Source organism: Triticum dicoccoides, chromosome 6B, assembly GCF_002162155.2.
Source record: "Triticum dicoccoides isolate Atlit2015 ecotype Zavitan chromosome 6B, WEW_v2.0, whole genome shotgun sequence".
NCBI classification, from domain to species: Eukaryota; Viridiplantae; Streptophyta; class Magnoliopsida; order Poales; family Poaceae; genus Triticum; species Triticum dicoccoides.
In genome coordinates, this window is record NC_041391.1 from 647,539,147 (window position 1) to 647,557,396 (window position 18,250).

An 18,250-nucleotide genomic window follows, 5' to 3' on the forward strand; every position below is an offset into this window, starting at 1 on the left:
TTACTTCTACTACTATGGCTAACGGTTAGTAATAAAGTAAAGTAATTACATGGCATTTTCAATGACACGCAGGTCATACAATAAATTAGGACAACTCCTATGGCTCCTGCCGGTTGTCATACTCATCGACATGCAAGTCGTGATTCCTATTACAAGAACATGATCAATCTCATACATCACATATATATAATTCATCACTTCCTTTTGGCCATATCACATCACATAGCATATCCTGCAAAAACAAGTTAGACGTCCTCTAATTGTTGTTGCATGTTTTACGTGGCTGCTATGGGTTTCTAGCAAGAACGTTTCTTACATACGCAAAAGCCACAATGGTGATATGCCAATTGCTATTTACCATTCATAAGGACCCTTTTCATCGAATCCGATCTGACTAAAGTGGGAGAGACTGGCACCCGCTAGCCACCTTTATGCTACAAGTGCATGTTAGTCGGTTGAACCTGTCTCATGTAAGCGTACGTGTAAGGTCGGTCTGGGCCGCTTCATCCCACAATACCACCGAAACAAGATAGGACTAGTAACGGTAAGAAAATTGAACAAACCAACGCCCACAACTACTTGTGTTCTACTCATGCATAGAATCTACACAATAGACCTAGCTCATAATGCCACTGTTGGGGAACGTAGTAATAATTCAAAATTTTCCTACGTGTCACCAAGATCAATCTATGGATATTCTAGCAACAACAGAGGGAGAGGATGAGCATCTTCATACCTTTAAAGATCGCTAAGCGGAAGCATTACAAGAACGCGGTTGATGGAGTCGTACTCGCGGCGATTCAAATCGCGGAAGATCCAATCAAGCGCCAAATGGACGGCGCCTCCGCGTTCAACACACATACAGCCCGGGGACGTCTCCTCCTTCTTGATCCAGCAAGGGGAGAGGAGAAGTTGAGGGAGAAGTCCAACAGCACGACGGCGTGGTGGTGGTGGAGCTCGTGGTTCTCCAGCAGGGCTTCGTCAAGCACTATGGAGGAGGAGGTGTAGGAGGAGGGAGGGCTGCGCCAGGGAAGATGTGCGGCTGCCCTCCCACCCCTCCACTATATATAGGGGCAAGGGGAGAGGGGGAAGCGACCTAGGATTTCCCCTAGGGGGGCGGCGGCCAAGCAGATTGGATATCCCTAGGGAAAATCCTAGGGAGACTTGCCCCCCAGCCAAGCAGGTGGAGGATTGCCTCCCAAGCTAGGTGGAGGCGCCCCACCTCCCCAAATAACGTGGGAAAGGGTGTGGGGGGCGCACCACCCCTTAGTGGGCTGGTTTGCCCCTTCCCCTTTGGCCCATGAGGCCCTCCAACACTTGTCGGGGCTCCCGAAACACCTTTCGGTCATGCTGGCCATAGCCTGGTACCCCCGGAACACTTCTGGACTCCAACACCCTTCGTCCAATATATCGATCTTCACTGCCAGACCATTTCGGAACTCCTCGTGATGTCCGGGATCACATTCGGGACTCCGAATTACCTTCGGTAACCACATACTACTTCCCATAACAACTCTAGTGTCACCGAACCTTAAGTGTGTAGACCCTACGGGTTCGGGAACCATGCAGACATGACCAAGACGTTCTTCGGCCAATAACCAATAGCGGGATCTGGATACCCATGTTGGCTCCCACATGTTCCACGATGATCTCATCGGATGAACCACGATATCTGGGATTCAAGCAATCCCGTATACAATTCCCTTTGTCAATCGGTACGTTACTTGCCCGAGATTCGATCGTGGTATCCCTATACCTCGTTAAATCTCGTTACCGGCAAGTCACTTTAGTCGTTCCGTAATGCATGATCACGTGACTAACTACTTAGTCACATTGAGCTCATTATGATGATGCACTACCGACTGGGCCCAGAGATACCTCTCCGTCATACGGAGTGACAAATCTCAGTCTTGATTCATGCCAACCCAACAGACACTTTTGGAGATACCTGTAGTGCACCTTTATAGCCACCCAGTTACGTTGTGACGTTTGGTACACCCAAAGCATTCCTACGGTATCCGGGAGTTGCACAATCTCATGGTCTAAGGAAACGATACTTGACATTAGAAAAGCTCTAGCAAAACGAAGTACACGATCTTGTGCTATGCTTAGGATTGGGTCTTGTCAATCACATCATTCTCCTAATGATGTGATCCCGTTATCAATGACATCCAATGTCCATGGTCAAGAAACCATAATCATCTATTGATCAATGAGCTAGTCAACTAGAGGCTCACTAGGGACATGTTGTGGTCTATGTATTCACACATGTATTACAGTTTCCAGTTAATACAATTATAGCATGAACAGTAGACAATTATCATGAACAAGGAAATACAATAATAACCATTTTATTATTACCTCTAGGGCATATTTCCAACAACGCTATGCTCACGCCGAAGCGCCGGAGGCAGATAGCGGAGGAGATCCAGGCAAGGCATGTCGCCTGCATCGCTGCCGGGCTGCCTCCGGACTCGCCGGAGCCGGAGGAGGGAGAGCAGCTTCTGGAGCCGATGGAGGTGGCGGATCCGGAGGAGGACGAGGCGGAAAAGCCTGCTCCGGAGTTCAACATGGCGGAGGCGGAGTTCACCGTCGCCCAAGCCGCGAAGATGGCAGAGCAGGCCATCTTGGAGTCCAACCAGGATGAGGCCTATGGAGGCCAACCGGCAGTTCCTCCAGCAGGAGCAGGCGGCGTCCGACGCGCTCTTCACCAAACTCGACGCGGGGATAGAGGAGGACGCCGGAGCGGAGCCGTCGGAGGCGCCGGAGCTGCTGCTGCCGCCCATGCTGCCGGAGCAGGGCACGGAGATAGTCAACATCTCCGACGACGAGTAGCTAGTGTTGGAAATATTCCCTAGAGACAATAATAAAATGGTTATTATTATATTTCCTTGTTCATGATAATTGTCTATTGTTCATGCTATAATTGTATTAACTGGAAGCCGTAATACATGTGTGAATACATAGACCACAACATGTCCCTAGTGAGCCTCTAGTTGACTAGCTCGTTGATCAATATATGGTTATGGTTTCCTGACCATGGACATTGGATGTCATTGATAACGGGATCACATCATTAGGAGAATGATGTGATGGACAAGACCCAATCCTAAGCATAGCACAAGATCATGTAGTTCGTTTGCTAAAAGCTTTTCTAATGTCAAGTATCATTTCCTTAGACCATGAGATTGTGCAACTCCCGGATACCGTAGGAATGCTTTGGGTGTGCCAAACGTCACAACGTAACTGGGTGGCTATAAAGGTGCACTACGGGTATCTTCGAAAGTGTCTGTTGGGTTGGCACGAATCGAGACTGGGATTTGTCACTCCATGTGACAGAGAGGTATCTCTGGGCCCACTCGGTAATGCATCATCATAATGAGCTCAATGTGACTAAGTAGTTAGTCACGGGATCATGCATTACGGAACGAGTAAAGTGACTTGCCGGTAACGAGATTGAACAAGGTATTGGGATACCGACGATCGAATCTCGGGCAAGTAACGTATCGATTGACAAAGGGAATTGTATACGGGATTGCTTGAATCCTTGACATCGTGGTTCATGCGATGAGATCATCGTGGAACATGTGGGAGCCAACATGGGTATCCAGATCCCGCTGTTGGTTATTAGCCAGAGAGCTGTCTCGGTCATGTCTGCATGATTCCCGAACCCGTAGGGTCTACACACTTAAGGTTCGGTGACGCTAGAGTTGTTATGGGAATTAGTGTGCAGTTACCGAATGTTATTCAGAGTCCCGGATGAGATCCCGGACGTCAGATTTATATATGGGAAGTCCTATTTTGGCCACCAGAAAATGTTCAGGATTTTTCGGTATTGTACCGAGAAGGTTCTAGAAGGTTCCGGAGTGGGGCCAACCTGCATGGGGGGACCCACTTGAACGTGGGTAGTGGGGGCAAGGCCCCACACCCCTGGTCAAGGCGCACCAAGATCCCCCCTTAGAAGGAATAATATCATATCCCGAAGGGATAAGATCAAGATCCCTAAAAAGGGGGGATAACAATCGGTGGGGAAGGAAATGATGGGATTTCTTTCCTCCCACCTTTGCCAACGCCCCAATGGACTTGGAGGGCAAGAAACCAGCCCCCTCCACCCCTATATATAGTGGGGAGGTGCATGGGAGCTTCACCCTTCCCCTGGCGCAGCCCTCTCCCTCCCCAACACCTCCTCCTCCGTAATAGTGCTTGGCGAAGCTCTGCCGGAGAACTGCAAGCTCCACCACCACGCCATCGTGCTGAAGGAGCTCTCCCTCAACTTCTCCTCTCCCCTTGATGGATCAAGAAGGAGGAGACGTCCCTGGGCTATACGTGTGTTGAACGCGGAGGCACCGTTGTTCGGTGCTTAGATCGGATTCGACCGCGATCTGAATCGCTTAGTGAACGACTCCACCAACCGCGTTCTTGCAACGCTTCCGCATCGCAATCTTCAAGGGCATGAAGATGCACTCCCCTCTCTCTCGTTGCTAGTTACTCCATAGATTGATCTTGGTGATGCGTAGAAAATTTTGAATTTCTGCTACTTTCCCCAACAGTGGTATCAGAGTTAGGTCTATTGCGTAGATTCTATGCACGAGTAGAACACAAGTTGTTGTGGGCGTTGGTTTGTTCAATTTGCTTACCGTTACTAGTCCTATCTTGATTCGGCGGCATCATGGGATGAAGCGGCCCGGACTGACCTTACACGTACGCTCACGTGAGGCAGGTTCCACCGACTGACATGCACTTGTTGCATAAAGGTGGCTAGCGGGTGCCAGTCTCTCCCACTTTAGTCGGATAGGATTCGATGAAAAGGGTCCTTATGAAGGGTAAATAGCAATTGGCATATCACCGTTGTGGCTTTTGCGTAGGTAAGAAACATTCTTGTTAGAAACCCATAGTAGCCACGTAAAACATGCAACAACAATTAGAGGACGTCTAACTTGTTTTTGCAGGGTATGCTATGTGATGTGATATGGCCAAAAGAATGTGATGAATTATATATGTGATGTATGAGATTGATCATGTTCTTGTAATAGGAATCACGACTTGCATGTCGATGAGTATAACAACCGGCAGAAGCCATAGGAGTTGTCTTAATTTATTGTATGACCTGCGTGTCATTGAAAACGCCATGTAATTACTTTACTTTATTGCTAAACCGTTAGCCATAGTAGTAGAAGTAATAGTGGGCGAGACAACTTCATGAAGACACGATGATGGAGATCATGGTGTCATGCCGGTGACGAAGGTGATCATGTCGTGCCTGAAGATGGAGATCAAAGGCGCAAAATGATATTGGCCATATCATGTCACTTTATGATTTGCATGTGATGTTTGTCATGTTTACATCTTATTTGCTTAGAATGACGGTAGCATAAATAAGATGATCCCTCATTAAAATTTCAAGTGTTCCCCCTAACTATACACCGTTGCGAAAGTTCGTTGTTTCGAAGCACCACGTGATGATCGGGTGTGATAGATTCTAATGTTCACATACAACGGGTGTACGCCAGATTTACACACGCAAAACACTTAGGTTGACTTGACGAGCCTAGCATGTACAGACATGGCCACGGAACACAAGAGACCGAAAGGTCGAACATGAGTCGTATAGTAGATATGATCAACATGGAGATGTTCACCGATGATGACTAGTCCGTCTCACGTGATGATCGGACACGGCCTAGTTCACTCGGATCATGTATCACTTAGATGACTAGAGGGATGTCTATCTGAGTGGGAGTTCATTAGATGAACTTAATTATCATGAACATAGTCAGAAGGACTTTGCAAATTATGTCGTAGCTTGTGCTTTAGTTCTACTGTTTAAGATATGTTCCTAGAGAAAATTTTAGTTGAAAGTTGATAATAGCAATTATGCGACTGGGTCTGTATACTGAGGATTGTCCTCATTGCTGCACAGAAGGCTTATGTCCTTAATGCACCGCTCGGTGTGCTGAACCTCGAGCGTCGTTTGTGGATGTTGCGAACATCTGACATACACATTTTGATGACTACGTGATAGTTCAGTGCGTAATGTTAAACGGTTTAGAATTGAGGCAGCGAAGACATTTTCTGAAACGTTGCAGAACATATGAGATGTTCCAAGAGCTAAAATTAGGATTTCAGGCTCATGCCCACGTCAAGAGGTATGAGACCTCCGACAAGTTTCTTAACATGCAAACTAAGGGAGAAAAGCTCAATCATTGAGCATGTGCTCAGACTGTCTGAGTACTACAATCACTTGAATCGAGTGGGAGTTAATCTTCCAGATGAGATAGTGATGGTTCTCCATAGTCACTGCCACCAAGCTATTAGAGCTTCATGATGAACTATAACATATCATGGATAGACATGATGATCCTTGAGCAATTCGCGATGTTTGACACCGCGAAAGTAGAAATCGAGTAGGAGCATCAATTGTTGATGGTTAGTAAAACCACTAGTTTCAAGAAGGGCAAGGGCAAGAAGGGATACTTCATGAGACGACAAATCAGTTGCTGCTCTAGTGAAGAAACCCAGGGTTGAACCCAAACCCGAGACTAAGTGCTTCTGTAATGAGGGAACGGTCACTGAAGCAGAACTACCCTAGATACTTGGTAGATGAGAAGGCTGACAAGGTTGACAGAAGTATATTGGATATACATTGTATTAAATGTGTACTTTACTAGTACTCCTAGTAGCACCAGGGTATTAAGATACCGGTTCGGTTGCTAAGTGTTAGTAACTCGGAATAAAAGAGCTACGGAATAAACGGAGACTAGCTAAAGGTGAGATGACGATGTGTGTTGGAAGTGTTTCCAAGGTTGATGTGATCAAGCATCGCCTGCTCCCTCTACCATCGAGATTGGTGTTAAACCTAAATAATTGTCATTTGGTGTTTGCGTTGAGCATAAACATGATTGGATTATGTTTATCGCAATACGGTTATTCGTTTAAGGAGAATAATGGTTACTCTGTTTATTTGAATAATACCTTCAACGGTCTTGCACCTAAAATGAATGGTTTATTGAATCTCGATCGTAGTGATACACATGATCGTGCCAAAAGATATAAGATAGTAATGATAGTACCACATACTTGTGGCGCTGCCACTTAAGTCATATTGGTATATAACGCATGAAGAAGCTCCATATTGATGGATCTTTGGACTCACTCGTTTTTGAAAAGATTGAGACATGTGAACCACGTCTATTGGTATATACGCATGAAGAAACTCCATGCAGATGGATCGTTTGGACTCACTTGTTTCTGAATCACTTCAGACATGCAAATCATACCACATGGGCAAGATGACTGAAAGGCCTCGTTTTCAGTGAGATGGAACAAGAGAGCAACTTGTTGGAAGTAATACATTTGATGTGTGAAATCCAATGAGTGTTGAGGCACGCAGTGAATATCGTTATGCTTTTACTTCACAGATGATTTGAGTAGATTCTTAGTATATTTACTTGATGAAACACAAATCTGAATTGTTGAAAGGTTCATGTAATTTTAGAGTGAAGTTGAAGATCGTCGTGACAAAAGGATAAAATGTCTATGATGTGATCATAGAGATAAATATCTGAGTTACGAGTTTGGCACACAATTAAGACATTGTGGAAATTGTTTCACAACTAATACCGCCTGGAACACCATACTGTGATGGTGTGTCCGAACATCGTAACTGCACCCTATTGGATATGGTGCATACCATGATGTCTCTTATCGAATTAACACTATCGTTTATGGGTTAGGCATTAGACACAACCGCATTCACTTTAATAGGGCACCACACAATTCCATTAAGATGACACCGTATGAACTATGGTTTAGAGAAACCTAAGTTGTCATTTCTTATAAAGTTTGGGGCTGCGACGCTTATGTGAAAAAGTTCCAGGCTGATAAGCTCGAACCCAAAGCGGATAAATGCATCTTCATAGGACACCCAAAATAGTTGGGTATACCTCCTGTCTCAGATCCGGAAGCAAAAGGGATTGTTTCTAGAATCGGGTCCTTTCTCGAGGAAAAGTTTCTCTCAAAAGAATTGAGTGGGAGGATGGTGGAGACTTGATGAGGTTATTGAACCGTCACTTCAACTAGTGTGTAGCAGGGCACAGGAAGTTGTTCTTGTGGCGCCTACACCAGTTGAAGTGGAAGCTGATGATAGTGATCATGAAACTTCGGATCAAGTCACTACCAAACCGCGTAGGTCGACAAGGACGCGTACTGCTTCAGAGTGGTGCGGTAATCCTGTCTTGAAGGTCATGTTGCTAGACAACAATGAACCTACGAGCTATGGATAAGCAATGGTGGGCCCAGATTCCGATGAATGGCTCGAGGCCATAAAATCCGAGAGAGGATCCATGTATGAAACCAAAGTATAGACTTTGGAAGAACTACTTGATGGTCGTAAGGCTGTTGGATATAGATGGATTTTAAAAGGAAGACGGACAATGATGGTAAGTATCACCATTAAAAAAGCTCGACTTGTCATTAAGATGTTTTCTGACAAATTCAAGGAGTTGACTATGATGAGACTTTCTCACTCGTAGCGATGCTAAGAGTCTGTTGAAATTATATTAGCAGTTCCTGCATTATTTATGAAATCTTGCAGATAGGATGTCAAAACATTGTTTCCTCAACGATTTTCTTGAGGAAAGGTTGTATGTGATACAACCAGAAGGTTTTGTCAATCCTAAAAGATGCTAACAAGTATGCAAAGCTCCAGCAATCCTTCTAAGGACTGGAGTAAGCATCTCGAAGTTGGAATATATGCTTTGATGAGATGATCAAAGATTTTGGGTTTATACAAAGTTTATTGGAAACTTGTATTTCCAAAGAAGTGAGTGGGAGCACTATAGCATTTCTGATGAGTATATGTTGTTGACATATTGTTGATCGGAAATGATGTAGAATTTCTGGAAAGCATATAGGGTTATTTGAAAAGTGTTTTTCAATGGAAAACCTGGATTAAGATACTTGAACATTGAGCATCAAGATGTATAAGGATAGATCAAAAATCACTTGATGGTACTTTCAAATGAATACGCACCGTGACAAGATTTTGAAGGAGTTCAAAATAGATCGGCAAAGAAGGATTTCTTGGCTGTGTTATAAGGTGTGAGTATTGAGTAAGACTCAAGACCTGACCACGGCTGAAGAGAGAGAAAGGACGAAGGTCGTCCCCTATGCTTTAGACGTAGGCTCTACAGTATGCTATGCTGTGTACTGCACCTGAAGTGTGTCTTGCCATGAGTCAGTCAAGGGGTACAAGAGTGATCCAGAAATGGATCACAGGACAGCGGTCAAAGTTATCCTTAGTGACTAGTGAACTAAGGAATTTTTCTCGATTATGGAGGTGGTAAAATAGATCGTCGTAAAGGGTTACGTCGATGCAAACTTTGACACTAATCTGGATGACTCTCAATAGTAAGCCGGATTCATATAGTAGAGCAGTTATTTGGAATAGTTCCAAATAGTGTGTGGTAGCTGCATCTACAAGATGACGTAGAGATTTGTAAAGCACACAAGGATTTGAAAGGTTCAGACCCATTGACTAATAACCTCTCTCACAAGCGAGATATGATCGAACCCCATGGGTGTTGGATTCATTACGATCACATAGTGATGTGAACTAGATTATTGACTCTAGTGCAAGTGGGAGACTGTTGGAAATATGCCCTAGAGGCAATAATAAAATGGTTATTATTATATTTCCTTGTTCATGCTATAATTGTATTAACTGGAAACCGTAATACATGTGTGAATACATAGACCATAACATGTCCCTAGTGAACCTCTAGTTGACTAGCTCATTGATCAATAGATGGTTATGGTTTCCTGACCATGGACATTGGATGTCATTGATAACAGGATCACATCATTAGGAGAATGATGTGATGGACAAGATCGTGTAGTTCGTTTGCTAAAACCTTTTCTAATGTCAAGTATCATTTCCTTAGACCATGAGATTGTGCAACTCCCGGATACCGTAGGAATGCTTTGGGTGTGCCAAACGTCACAACGTAACTGGGTGGCTATAAAGGTACACTACGGATATCTCCGAAAGTGTCTATTGGGTTGGCACGAATCGAGACTGGGATTTGTCACTCCGTGTGACGGAGAGGTATCTCTGGGCCCACTCGGTAATGCATCATCATAATGAGCTCAATGTGACTAAGTAGTTAGTCACGGGATCATGCATTACGGAACGAGTAAAGTGACTTGCCGGTAACGAGATTGAACAAGGTATTGGGATACCGACGATCGAATCTCGGGCAAGTAACGTACCGATTGACAAAGGGAATTGTATACGGGATTGCTTGAATCCTTGACATTGTGGTTCATTCGATGAGATCATTGTGGAACATGTGGGAGCCAACATGGGTATCCAGATCCCGCTGTTGGTTATTGGCCAGAGAGTTGTCTCGGTCATGTCTGCATGATTCCCGAACCCGTAGGGTCTACACACTTAAGGTTCGGTGACGCTAGAGTTGTTATGGGAATTAGTGTGCAGTTACCGAATGTTGTTCGGAATCCCGGATGATATCCCGGACGTCACAGGAGTTCCAGAATGGTCCGGAGGTAAAGATTTATATATGGGAAGTCCTATTTTGGCCACCGGAAAATGTTCGGGATTTTTCGGTATTGTACCGGGAAGGTTCTAGAAGGTTCCGGAGTGGGGCCCACCTGCATGGGGGGACCCACATGAACGTGGGTAGTGGGGGCAAGGCCCCACACCCCTGGTCAAGGCGCACCAAGATCCCCCCTTAGAAGGAATAAGATCATATCCCGAAGGGATAAGATCAAGATCCCTAAAAAGGGGGGATAACAATCAGTGGGGAAGGAAATGATGGGATTTCTTTCCTCCCACCTTTGCCAACGCCCCAATGGACTTGGAGGGCAAGAAACCAGCCCCCTCCACCCCTATATATAGTGGGGAGGCGCATGGGAGCTTCACCCTTCCCCTGGCGCAGCCCTCTCCCTCCCCAACACCTCCTCCGTAGTAGTAGTGCTTGGCGAAGCTCTGCCCGAGAACTGCAAGCTCCACCACCACGCCGTCGTGCTGCCGGAGTTCTCCCTTAACTTCTCATCTCCCCTTGCTGGATCAAGAAGGAGGAGACGTCCCCGGGTTGTACATGTGTTGAACGCGGAGGCACCGTTGTTTGGTGCTTAGATCGGATTCGACCGTGATCTGAATCGCTTAGTGAACGACTCCACCAACCGCGTTCTTGCAACGCTTCCGCATCGCGATCTTCAAGGGCATGAAGATGCACTCCCCTCTCTCGTTGCTAGTTACTCCATAGATTGATCTTGGTGATGCGTAGAAAATTTTGAATTTCTGCTACGTTCCCCAACAGCTAGATCATCTACTTAGTACGTAGGTTTTATCGTTTGCATGCTTTTATATGGATTTGAGAATCTAGTATGAGATATCCGAATGCAGTTGTGCCAATTTGAGGAGTGCCCGGTCACTACCCTCGGACACGCCCAGGCACGTCCACTGGCGTTTGAGGAGTCATATTTGTCATATGCGGTTGTAGATGCTCTTAACTTCATATCAGTGACAAGTTGTATTCCCAACTAGATCATTGAAGGCGCATGTTGCCACGCCCGTCCATTTTTACAGTAGATCGGTAGAAATTTATAAAGTGAAAATAAAATCTTCATGAAGTTTGTCTTCAAAGTAATGCAGATTGCCGTGCCCGTCCATTTTTACAATGGAATGATGCGAATTTTTTTTCTAAATAAACTGATACAGGGAACATGAAATTTCAATTTGCATAAAGTTACATTGACAGTGATGAAAGTGAACAATCTATGGTTTTACAAAAAAAAGAGAATTCTATTGTTACAATAGAAAAAAGGAGACATGCATGATGCACTCAAGTAAACGATATTCTAGTTTTCTTTCTATTTCTATCACATCATTAGTGGATGTCCAAATCTTAGATAATAGTATAATGATGTCAACCACTATAAATAATACACAAGATCAAGAATAGCAGCAAAGCTCGGCATGAAAAGTATGAGACCTCTGCAGCAAACCAAGCCTCTACCAGTAGCCTATGTAGAAACGAATATTCCAACAATTAAGCAATGAAATCCTTTTAAGAGCATCTCCAACAGGCGCACAAGGGCGGCGCGTTAAAAATGAGAATACCGCGCCGCGTGAATCAGGTTTTGCGCGCGGCGCTGCGCTGGCTCCGGCGGCCGCTGCAAAATAAAGCGTGCCCGAGCCGCTCCAACAGGCGTGCTATATTTTTTTTTCTTGAGACGATTGCATACATAGCATACAAATATGAAGACAGTTCGGCACATATCCTGCTTCTACGATACAAAATGTGTACATCCATGCTTCTCCAACGATATATAGTTCTACTACGTCCACGTAGCTTGCTTCTACGATACAAAATAAAACTAAAAATTACTACTACTCGTTCTCCGACTCACACTCTGCCTCGGTGATGTCCTCCTCCGACGTCTGAGCATAGGCGTCAAGGAACCGCTCGTCGCGGAGTCCCAGGACGACGCATCTCCTAGCGCCATGTTGTATTTAGCGACCGCTTTCCGCGTTCGCTTGTCCTCGCGATAGGCGGCTCGCTCCTTCCTTCTCTCCTCCCTCTCCGCCCTCCTCTCGGCGAAGAACTGTTCCTCGTTGATGATGTCTTGCAGGAAGCATTGCCTCCACAGCGCCATGGCTCCCTCGTCCATCTCGTCCAGGCTAAGACGGCGCTCCTGCCTCCGGTGTTTGCGACGATCCTCGTCAGTGTTAAGCTGCGGGAAAGGCACCAACTCCTGTGCCCGCTCCCGCGTCGCCACGTCGGTGAAGTTCATGTCCCAACGCGACAGCCGGAGGCGCCACGCCGCAGCATCGTATGCGCGGGCGCCATCCTGGGCGGTGTTGAAGGTTCCGAGGCTGAGGCGCACGCCGCCGCCCGACTGAATCGAGGCGGAATAGGTGTCGGACGGACGCACGCGAACGCCGCGGTAGCCCGAACCTCCCCGGCGGCGAGGCGGCATGGTGGCGCGGTGGTGGCGTGTCGGCGGCGAGGAGAGAAAGCAGTGGAGAGAGCGAGAGAGAGCGGCAGAGGGCGCTGCAATTTTATAGGCGTGCGCGAAGCGGCGCGCCAAATCTACCGCGCGAGCGGATGCTTTTTTCCGCGCGCGCGCAATCGTTTCCCGCGCGCGCTAGTTTGCCGCCACCGCTGAAGCGCGCGAAACCGGGCCGCGCGCGCTAAAAAACCAATTTACCGCGCGCGCGCCTTTTGGCGCGCCTGTTTGAGATGCTCTAACACCGCAAAAAAAAACAAGCATTGATGCCATCCTTATCAAAGGAGCAGAAGGGTACATGAATAAATTAACAAAATGAGATGGAAGAGGATTAAGTAGATAAAAATATGGCACCTTTATAACCCATATCTAAGTGTCTTTTTGCTGCTTGCCATCCTTGATCCATCTTTGGTTTCTCCAGCACCCTCTTTTGCTGAGCATCACTCGTCTTGTACCTCTTGTTATCCGTTTGTTTCTACTTATTTACCTGAAAGTCGGAATTGATGCAGCTTGATCAATGTCAATGATGTGCAAAAACAGTGACCATTACAAAGTTGCGAAGCTCACCCGACCAAAGGCACTCATGGAAGGTTCCTTGACTTTGCCTTTGATCTACTTAAAGGAAACAAGTAAGGTGTGATGATTAAAGGTGTGAATTTTGGCGTATTAGCAAGAGTTGTTTTTGGCCAATTGGCAGTTGTGTTGCTAAGCCTAAGATGTTGGGAGCAGCTATGAAGATGACTTCTTCTAAATGAAACAGCAGGAGCGACAATTTTATCTTGTATGACATTGTTCTCTGGATCAACATGCAACAACCATCCCGGTGCCTTCTTTGCACAAGAAGCCTTCCTGCAGTCAATAGATAAGAAATTTTCCAATTGGTTCATGATAGATTAATACAATCTCTTTGATACATTAAATAGAATTATATGAACACATGCTAACACTAAAAAAACTAATCTAACAGTTCATGTGTCTTATCAACATTAACACATGTTAACACTAAAATATAATCTAACAGTTCCTGTGTCGTATCAACATTAACTGTGTATGAAACTATTTCTAACTACCTGATATAAATCAGTAAATGTTCTGGCTTGCAACTACAACTGAGTGCAAATACAACATTAAGCGATCTAGATTCTGCAACTTCCTAATGTGCGGTGCACTCAGATGAAGAAATCTTTGGTTCTAGTCTATCAATCATGAATTATTTCCTTTAGGTGCAGGTGTTCTACAATAAAAAAGACAGGAATGAAGAAACTTGCAAACGGCATGCAATGAACAATGTAGACAAAAAATGGTTATTAATAACCTAATGCTAAACATAAAGATAAGAGGTATGGCGGCCACATGAACAAATTAACTGTCCGACAGCCACTCGAGAACTCACACATATATAATACTCACATGTATAAGAGTAACAAAACAAAGAATGGCATCTAAAGAAAAGAAAAATCGGCAGACAGCTTTTCTTCCCGGAAACGAACACGTTGTATCTCACCACGATCATATTTATGGTTTGGACATCGGGAAGGAAATAATATCATATGCTAATGCTGAGGCCAACGCCACGATGGGCGACCAGGACGCACCGCGTGTTGGACGGCGCACTCTTCTTGGTGTTCTTCTGGTCCGCTGGATGAGCCGGTGCTGGCGCCGGACCTAGGATCCGCCCAAGGTTGAGGTCGTGGTCGGAGAAGACACCTAGGATCTGCTAGTGGGAGGGGTTGACCAAGCCTTGCGGTGGGCGCCGTCGCTGAAAGTCGACATCTAGAGAAGCATACTGGAGATCGAGGTTTGCGTCCGCAGATCGTGAGAGAGAGGAAAGGTCGGGAAGGGAGACCATGGAGAGACGCCGCCAGCGCCAGGCGAGGATGCGAGCGAACGAGAGACCAGGGGTCGTGAGCGGCTCGCGAACTGTTTAGGTTTTACCATCTTTGCGTCGCACGGGAGCCTGGTACAGGCCAGTAGGCCCAATTGAGTCTCCGACACCCAAAAAGACCACCAGAGCAGCGGCCCAATCAGGTTAGCGCTCGTTCGGATCGGAACTAAGCATCGATGTGTTACTCAAAAAAAAACTAAGCATCGATGTGGGATTAAGAGTTAATGGACGGCCAAAAATGCATAAAAGTGACTATCCAACGGTTAAGAAGGCAGATGGCCTGAGAGGGCTGGGAGGCTGCTCAGTTATAATGTATCTAAAAATATATAGTGTGCAGACCAGTCAAACAAGCCTCTGGTCATCGAAAAAAAATGTCAAGCAAACACAAACTTCCAACTGTTAATTTGTACTCCCTCCGTTTTTTTTTTAGTCTGCATATAAGATTTGGTCAAAGTCAAACCTAATAAAGTTTGACCAACTTTATAGAAAAAAAATATTAACATCTACAATACTAAAGCTATACTGTATGAAAATTAATTTCATGATGCATCTAACATTATTAATTTCATATTATGAACCTTGATATTATTTTCTATAAACTTAGTCAAAGTTAATAAAAAATTGACTTTGACCAAATCTTATATGCAGACTAAAAAAACGAAGAGAGTACTATATACAGGAAGGAAACTTTTCACTATGATATAACTGGATCAAGGACCATGTATAAGAATGTAAGGAAGGAAACTTTTCACTGTGAACCCCCTCCCCCCCAAACTTTAAAACAGGGTTCTTAATCCCCTAGACTATCTCAAACCGGACAAAAATACCCCCCAACCCCCACTTTAGTGGTATGGAGCGGTGGTTTTGCATACATGGCGCCTGGGTTGGGCCCACTGACCGGCCATGTCGGACAGAGGCTACTGGGTGTTGTCTAAAATGACGCCCCCACAGCCGGTTCGACCAAAACCAGCCGCCGCTTCTATGGTTTCTTCCGCCGCCGCCGTCATCGTCGTCGTCGCCGTCGCCGTCACTGCTTCTCGTTTCTTCCGCCGCTGCCAAGTTGCTGCTCCTCCGGCTCGCCTCTACGCGCCATGGTAGCTAGGGCTCATCGCGGGCTTCTGCACTGAGGCGAGGCCGCCGTCGTTTGGGTCCTCCGTCCACTAGTGCAGAAATGGGCTATAGTCCTGTTCGTAAGGCCCTTTTAGTGTCGGTTCTGGAACCAATAGTAAAGGGTGGGGACTAAAGCCCCCCCTCCCTAGTCCCGGTTCAGCACGAACCGACGCTAATGGCCCACCACATGGCATGAGCCCGCGCCGGGGGTTGGGAGACCTTTAGTCCCAGTTGGTAACACCAACCAGGACTAAAAGGTTTAGGGTTTTTTGGTTTTATGATTTATTTTTCTTTTTAATTTTGTGTTTTCCATTTAATTCTTTTTCATTTGAAACATATTTTACGCTACTACATATTGTACACGTTATGCATATATATAAATAGAATTTCTCGTACAACCGATCATATATATATCATCGAATTTCTCGTACGACCATTCACGCATGCACGTATATATATACAAGATGGTATATACAATTTCTCCTATATTTTGCAGATCATTACATGGAGGCATTACTTCGGTAGCGGGTAATGAAATTCTCCTTTGGAATCGATGACCTGGTCGAGCAAAAATCCCGCTATTTCCTCTTGAGTCGCTCTTACGCGATTCGTTGGTAGGAGTTTATCCCGCATGGCCTTCATCTTTAAAGAAGGAGATCAATATGCATGTATTAGTTGTGTGTGTATATATTAGATAATGATGAAAAAATTGTGAATAGTGTTCTGGCAAACGTACCCATTGCTCTCTATCACTTCTGCTCCTTTCGTTAGTCATCATGCGAATGTTTTCGCAAACGCGGTATACACATAAATCAATCTCCGGCGTCTGCTTCAGGGTCTTTAATTGAATAGAATTCAATCAAATGATAATTAATCAAGCATGCTAATGGTATGTATTGAAACTAGAATTAAAGAGATGGTAGCTAGCTAGCTAGTACTAGGGCTGCAAACGAGTCGAGCTCGAGCGAGTTGGAGTTGGCTCAGCTCAACTCATATGAAAATTCAAGCGAACTCAAACTAAGTGAAGCTCATGATCGAGCTGTAGAACATGACTCGTGCTTAGTTCGTAACGATCTCGAGTCAATCTCGAGCTAGTTTCGAGCTAAATGAGGTGGTAAAAATTATAAATCTATGGATGAAAAACAAAAAAAATAAGGTGAATATGCTGGAACCTTTGGCAAAAATGTAGGATATTTAACACATAATTGACCACGTGCCATAATTAGGTCTAAATCTTCTTTGCACTTAATTAAGTTTCCATGTTCGTTGGTAAATAAAATGAAGAAAAATTATAAACAACATATATGGTAATAAATTATCTTATTTTCATTTAATATATGGCATTGTTCATTTAACATAATGATATTCTGTCGAGTTATCGAGCTAAAATCGAGCAAGCCAACATTGGCTCAAGATCGGCTCGTTTCTCGGTCGAGCTACATAAAGTGTTCAAACTCGGTTTGTTTCTTTTCGAGTCGATCTCGAGTCGAGTCAAAAGACGAGTCGATCTCGAGCAGCTCACGAGTCTCGAGCTTTTCTTGCAGCCCTAGCTAGTACTGCTTAATTAATTACCTTGGGTTGCTTCCATCTCAGCTTTTGTTTCCATGCACCATCAATCTGTTTGAACTTTTCCCAAGCCCTGTCCGCCGGAAAGAAAATGAATAAAGGAATTATTAATTAGTTGATATCAGGAAATGACGAACTTAAAGAGGCTGACATATAGTTCGATAATGATTGAAATTACCTGTCGACCATCCCCTTCACGATTTCGTACTCAGTAGCTTCTTTAAGTAGTGAGTTCAGTACTTCAACTTTTTCCTCGTCAACTTGAATAATTAACAAGATCCAGTAAAAACTACATACTCACAAGTTTGCATGTATAAATTAAGCAGACTCATCAACAATCCTAATTAAACCCTTCACGCTCGAACAAAAAATTAGTAGCAAATGGGCAACAAAAACAAGTGGGCACTACAACGATACGTTCCAACGTGAAAATAGCATTTTGTTCGTACGAAGGATTTTTTTAAGCTCGAAAGTATAGGTTAACTTCATATCTCAAGACAAGTTGTATTCCCAATATAGTGTGCAGACCAGTCAAACAAGCCTCTGGTCAAGCAAACACAAATTGCCCACTGTTAACTTGTACTACTATATACAGGAAGGAAACTTTTCACTGTGATATAACTGAATCAAGGACAATATTATAAGAAATATAACAAT

At 44.8% G+C, this 18,250-nt stretch overlaps 1 long non-coding RNA gene across 1 annotated transcript; it reads right to left on the bottom strand.

Annotated features, from left to right (window-relative positions):
* Positions 1-13,344: 13,344 nt before the first annotated feature.
* LOC119322051 lies at positions 13,345-14,887 on the bottom strand. The gene is made up of 3 exons (XR_005155361.1): positions 14,628-14,887; positions 13,600-13,881; positions 13,345-13,519 (listed from the first exon to the last, which is right to left on the bottom strand). It is a non-coding gene; the product is annotated as an uncharacterized LOC119322051 (long non-coding RNA).
* Positions 14,888-18,250: the final 3,363 nt, after the last annotated feature.